Source organism: Apteryx mantelli, unplaced genomic scaffold (genome assembly GCF_036417845.1).
Source record: "Apteryx mantelli isolate bAptMan1 unplaced genomic scaffold, bAptMan1.hap1 HAP1_SCAFFOLD_40, whole genome shotgun sequence".
In the NCBI taxonomy this organism is placed as follows: domain Eukaryota; kingdom Metazoa; phylum Chordata; class Aves; order Apterygiformes; family Apterygidae; genus Apteryx; species Apteryx mantelli.
Window position 1 is genome coordinate 2373466 of NW_027118755.1, and position 6208 is coordinate 2379673.

At 47.3% G+C, this 6208-nt stretch overlaps 1 non-coding gene across 1 annotated transcript; it reads right to left on the reverse strand.

Moving 5' to 3' along the window:
* Positions 1-280: 280 nt before the first annotated feature.
* LOC136996530 (U5 spliceosomal RNA) lies at positions 281-394 on the reverse strand. Its single transcript, XR_010887577.1, has one exon. It is a non-coding gene; the product is annotated as a U5 spliceosomal RNA (small nuclear RNA).
* Positions 395-6208: the final 5814 nt, after the last annotated feature.

Genomic DNA, 6208 nt, shown 5'->3' on the forward strand with positions numbered 1-6208 from the left:
CACAATCACACACCGAGTTTTCCTTTGTGTAGAGTGGCATTATGATGCCCAGCTCCAAACCCTTCCATTTTCCCTTGGCTCACAAAACATCACCTGCCCCAGGGAGCAGATGTTCTCCTGGCAGAAATGCTGCCTGCAAGTGCTCCTCTGAAGCTGCACTGGCAGGTCCCAGCAAGGGTACAGAGTTCACAGAATCACAGAATCACAGAATGGTTGAGGTTGGAAGGGACCTCTGGAGATCGTCTAAGTCCAACCCCCCTGTTCAAGCAGGGAAAAGAAAATTTCCACTGAAATGGAGCCTCCAAAAATTCCTCGACACTTGTGCCTGTTCCTCTCCACAGAAATCTTTAGTAAAAGGCAAAAGATTTATACGATCTGAAGAGAAACCAGATTTCAACACCTTGCCTGCTGTGTTTAACAGGAGCAAGGACTCCAAGGGCTGCAGGATAATCTATGGGCAGCACTGCTTCCACCACCAGCAGCAGTGTGCCAGTGCCCTGAGGGGCAAACCTGTTACTCGTGGCCTGCAGGTTTGCTGCATTGTCCTCTCCAGAGTTCACCTCCCTCGGGACTCACAGCGGCCCCCACTGCATTGCCTGGCAAGTTCCTCCACTTCCCAGATGTTTGAGCAGAGTAAGGGCAAAAGAGGGGGAAAAAAAAACAAAAAAGTCCACAAACTTGTTTTCTCTGAGGACAACTGTTTAATTAATATATTGCACTCAACTCTAACTATAATTCACACGATAGTTGCCTCTAGATGTAATGGTCAGCTTTATATATTCTTGGTCAGCAAAACTGAACTCACAGTCCACTGAAATATTACTTTAAGTCCTTTCTTTTCATAACTGTAGAAGTATTGCAAATGTTGAAAAGAAAATCCTTAAATGTTTTGCTTCTTTGTTCATTGGAATTTTCTTCTTACAACAGCATCATAGCTTTTCTCGTTGATGTTTAGGTATTATCTGGAAATGCAAAATACTTTTTTTTTCTCCCTTCCCAGCTTTAGACTTCCTCCTCAGTTCCTACCAGCAAATTCTGGGAGACAAAAATTGCAGGAATTTAAAACAGAGAATGAAAAGGGAGAAGAAAAGGCTTTACTGGCAAGTCTTGCCTCCTGTAAAAACAAGCATATGCAGTATAGCAAAGAAGAACAAAGAGGCAACATCTAAACTGTGTTAGTCCAGTCTCAGATTTTGTGCTGAAGTTTGCTCTTGTTTGGCTCCCCTGTTCTGTTGTTATCTCTGTTAATACGTCTGCGGTGTTGGAAGTGCCCTGCAAAGACACCACAGTCTCTTGTGGAGATTTTGTACAGCTGAGTTATCTCTTTTACATAGTTTACTGTCTCGTGGGATTGTGCAGGGACACAAAACTTGCACCTGCTTTGATTTTTCTCACACTAGAGCTCTTACTGCTGTCTTAGATTGAAAGTGTTTTGGTTAGGAGAGAAGGGTTGCTGATTTGCAGGTGGGGGCACTTCTCCATGTTTTTGCCCTATGGAAATCTCTTTTTTTCTTCTTTTTTTCCCTTTTTTTTAATTATTATTGCAGAGGCTGTCTATTCTATGGTCCCCTTCCCAGGAACTGGCAAGACAGTGCTTGCTCAAGCTCTTGCTAATGAATGTAGCCAGGGTGACAGGAGAAGAGCCTTGGTTATGAGAAAAGGTGCTGATTGCCTAAGTGAATGGGTGAGAGAATCTGACCAACAGCTTCATTCATTACTTGAGCAGGTAAGGGGGAGCTAAGGTAAGGTGCCTGGGAGCATCTTGGTATCTCTGCAGTGCAGTTGCTCAGGTATGTCAGCCAAAACTGGATGCAGTACTCCATGTGTTGTCTAAGGCATGCCTAGTAAAGGGGAATCATCTCTTCCCTTGCTCTACCAGCTCCGTTCCTGTTGATACAGCTCTGTGTGCTGCTAGCCTTCGTCCCTGCTAGGGCATGCTGCTGGCAGATGCTCCCGCCTGTCTACCAGGCCCCCAGGGTCTGGTCAGCAGAGCTATCACCCCGGCAACAAGTCCCCGGCCTGCATGGCCACAGGGCTTAGTCCATACCAGGCGCAAGACTTTGCATTTGTCCCTTGCTTCATTTCATGAGGTTCATGGCTACAAGGATGCTGTGGAAGATCATGTCAGAAGTGCTGCTAAAGATGGGATAGGATAGCTACCAGAAGCTACTGCTTCTAGCTATTACTGCTGAGGTTTGATGCTTCCCCTGTAGATCAGAGACATAACCGATGCAAACCAGCATCACCACCATCTGGAGGCATGTACACATCTACTGTCAGAAGACCCGCCGTCCTCTATTCTGAACCCATTTTTTTGCCTTATGCTCCATTCTTTCTGAGTTTGGGCCCAACTTTTCAGTGCCCTTGCACCTCCTTTTCTCCACCTAGATTGCACCCTGCAAAACCTGGCACAGTGCCCTGGGAGAGGTGCATCCCTGCAGTGCCTGTCTGATATGAACTGGAGTAACAGTGGGCCATCCTGTGTCCTAACAACAGCTCCCCTCTCCCCACAGCATGTCTCCGTGGAGCCCCAGCATGCAGGCCTGAAGGGTGCTGGGAGCAGGTTGCCTGGTGCCCCTTCATCCTGGGCTGCTGGGCTCCAAGCACACCCCCAGCACAGCTCTCACAGCAGCAGAACTGCTCCAGATCTCTCCCTGATTATACCATTGTGTTGGGTGACCTGACTCAAGGAATAATATGGCTGGGTATGTTCTGCATGCCCTGACGTTGAACAGAAAATCATGCCATGAAACTGTAGGGTTGTTATTTACTGGAGCCCTACATGTATACCTGCATTTTTTGGCCTGGTGTGATGTTCAGGTGATTCTCAGGAGAAGGCAGCAAAAGAGATGCTGCACCTGTTGAAAAATCAAGGAGGATTTGGAATGAGAAGCAAGGACTGAGGGACTGCAGATGATTACAAGAGAAGAGAAAGTAAGAAAGGAATGTTTAGAAACTTTCTTTTCAGACTGCAGGTGCCAGAGAAGGCAGGGATCACTAATGCAAGTCCTGAGAGCGTATAAAAGAGAGGCCAAGTGTGCCCGTGAACACAAAGGTCCCCCTTAGATCTGACCACATCTGGGAATGTTGCAGGGCCTGCAGTGTGAAAGGCAGACAGTTTGGTGGCAGTGGTTGGACAGGATTTTTCTGGTCCAAAGGGGAGGGTGAAAAAGTACAGCTCAGGAAATGTTTGTATCCTTCCAAATCTGATATAAACAGAACTGCGCGCCTTGCCATACATGTAGCTATGTCTCTTCAGACTGTGAGACAAATTCATGTTCTCTGGCAGCTTGCTAGGGCAGGAGCCCCCAGTGTTTTAAACTGAGGTCAGCCAGATGACGCTGCTCAGGGCAGCTTAATCAACACAGTGCCATTTGACTCCTGTACATCTTTTTCTCTTTTTCTCTTCTTCTCTTTTATTCTTCTTTTATTTATTTATTTGGTACCCGGATTCAACAAGAGATTTCTCCTAACACAGAGACATGCCAGTAAATACATTTAAGTTTGAGGTGGCCATTTCTGCCTTAGACATTAAAGAGTGTATGTAAGCTGTGTGCAAGATGCTTGATGGAGTCAGGCATTATTCATGGGCAATTTCGGGGTTATTCCAATGCTGACCTCAGTTAATCAAGGCTCCTAAGACTTATCTTATGTCCAGAAATCAGCTTCCAAGTTGTTCTAGTTTCTCAGCAGAGTCAGAGGAGAACAGTCATGTTTTTTTGAATAAACACCACCAAAAGATACACTTATACTCTCTATATCAAATGAACATAAGTTTTTGTTGTTGCTGTTTGTTTGTTTGTTTGTTTGTTAAGAAGAGATAGGGTCATAAGTGCTCCTGGTGCGTTTGTGCGTGTTACATCCGTAGCTAATTTTACTCTACAGTAACATCACATCTTGAATTACCCACCTATCAGCTAAGTCTTTTTCTCCAGGCAAAAGAAACCTTGTGGTAATTTCTTCTTCCCTGTTTTTCTGAAACACTATAGAAACAAAAATTGATGGAGAAAAATAAAAAGGCATATGATCCCCCCCCCCCAAAAAAAAGGCAAGATCTTATTTCCCAAAGTGCAGACTGTAAAGCCAGAGGTACCTGTAATACAGACGTTATGTGGAACTAGCTCTTGCTCCTGTCCTCTCTCCAGGTCAGCAGATATGACTGCTCTCATTTCCAAAGTCTCAGCCTCTCGGGGGTCTCGAGGAAGAGTTTCCCGGAAGGATGGAGTGAGTTGAAGGGGAGGTGAGGCTGCTGCTCTTCTTATTGATTTCTGAAACATTATGTGGGCAGGGGCAGACCAAAGACGAGACCATATTGCTTCCCTGGGACTTCTTACCCCATGTGTGGGGAATTTGCTCATGCCATGGCCATGTGACATATGGGCACCAGAACAGCTCAGGTAAGCTGAAACCCTGAATTTCAAAAAGCTGCATGAGAGTAACACCAAACAATCCCTACACAGCAATGGCAATAGTGCCAGGTGTGAAACACATCCCGAACACTGGCTGATTAGAAAAATCAGCTTAACTCACAGGTGCTCCTTCCCTTGTGAGTACTTCATTCAGGGCAGAAAAGGCTTTTAGCATTGTTTCATGTAGAAGAGCAAGGCTTAGGAAAGGATGACCTAACGGGGTTGGGGACTGGTGTCTTCTAGGAGCCCGTCCCTCTAGTCAGCATTCACTTCATGATGGAAAACTTGTCCCAGAATGTCCAATCTCTCTCTCTCTTCAAGTTGTGTGTGTGCCACCGGAGGCTTTTCTGACCTTTCACTCTCAAAACAGGCAAAGGCATCTCCAGAAGTCACCCCTTCTCCTACAGACAATCTGCAGTCTGAACCCATGGCTTTGATACCGTGGTGATAATCCCCTGGTATTCAGGTTAGCACTCACCACACTGCTCACAGCGGAGTCACAGATCCTGACCTGGGAAGATCTGGGCAAGCTTGACCACATCTCCTAGCCCCTGGCTCTGGCAGAGACAGACTTCCAGCTGCCACGGCCTCCCGTGGCAGTGGCACATGGCCAGGCCTCGGGTTGGATGAGTGCCCCTTGGCATAAGGGAAGCTCCCCATTGTACACACACTCCCCGGTGGAGGGGCAGCCATGCTGAGCCCACAGCAGTCAGCTCACAGCTGCTCTGTGCAGTGCTGGGCTGTCACACAGAGCCAAGCAGGCAGAAGTGCTGTGGTTCAGCTGCCTTTGCAAGTAGGTGGGTGAATAGCTGCAGCAAAGCAAAAGCAAGGAGCAGCTGGTTGCCAGGGAAGGTTCAGCTCACAGGCTGTTCTCGCTCCCAAGCATGGGTATCCTGGATCTTTCTGCGTGTGTCTGCCTCAGGCCCTGCTCTCTCCTGAGGAACTGGCAGCAGTGACAGCTTTCCTTCTGCCCGTGTGGTATGTGCTCTGGTCATCTCAGAGCTCCCAGTTCTGCCAAGAGCAGTAAGCACAAACCCAACAGCTTTGCAGTCATTCATTTCTGGCTCCATGGAGGGTTGTGAAGGAAGAGATGTTGCTAACATGAGATAACTGTCCTCTCTTCCTCTGGCAAGTGGCACTGCCTGTTTGTTCAGTCGGTTAGGGAGGGGGGCCTTGGCCTCTGCAGTCCACCCATCCCTGCTATCCCTGGATCTTACAAATTCAGTGCCATGAGTACAGCCCGGCCTTAGGCAAAAAGGATGCACTTTCCCTGTTTTGAGGCTGGCGTCCTTCTTGCCTAAGATTTCAAAGCTGAGATGCAAAGACAGCTCAAGATGCAGAAGTTACACGTTGCAGTTGTTAAGTGTTATCCGATAGGATGAACGTTTTGTTGCTATTCACTTTGTGTACTTTTATACCTATCATTTGTTGTGCCAGCTGCTAGTGTGGGGCAGTACTGGGCCTTCTAGGAAAGCCCAAAGAAAGAACCCCCCTGAAAGTGCCAAGTTTTTCTCAAGTAAGGCATTGAGCTCGCATCCTTGCACTCGCCCATGCAGGTAATGCAGTGGTCCTGAACTCACAGCACAAGCCTCTCACTTGGCCCTGCAGTCAATGTCTTTTGCTATGTAGAATATTAAATAAATTGAAGTGTTATTTATTTTCCCCTGTAGGAGCCAACCAGCCCTGTCAAGACTTCACTTGCTTCTGTGGTCTGAGAGAAAGGCTCTGAGATTGCGGACACTGTCCCAACAGAAAGCACTGGCTGGCCCCTCTGTTCCAGCCGTACCAAATGCACCCTG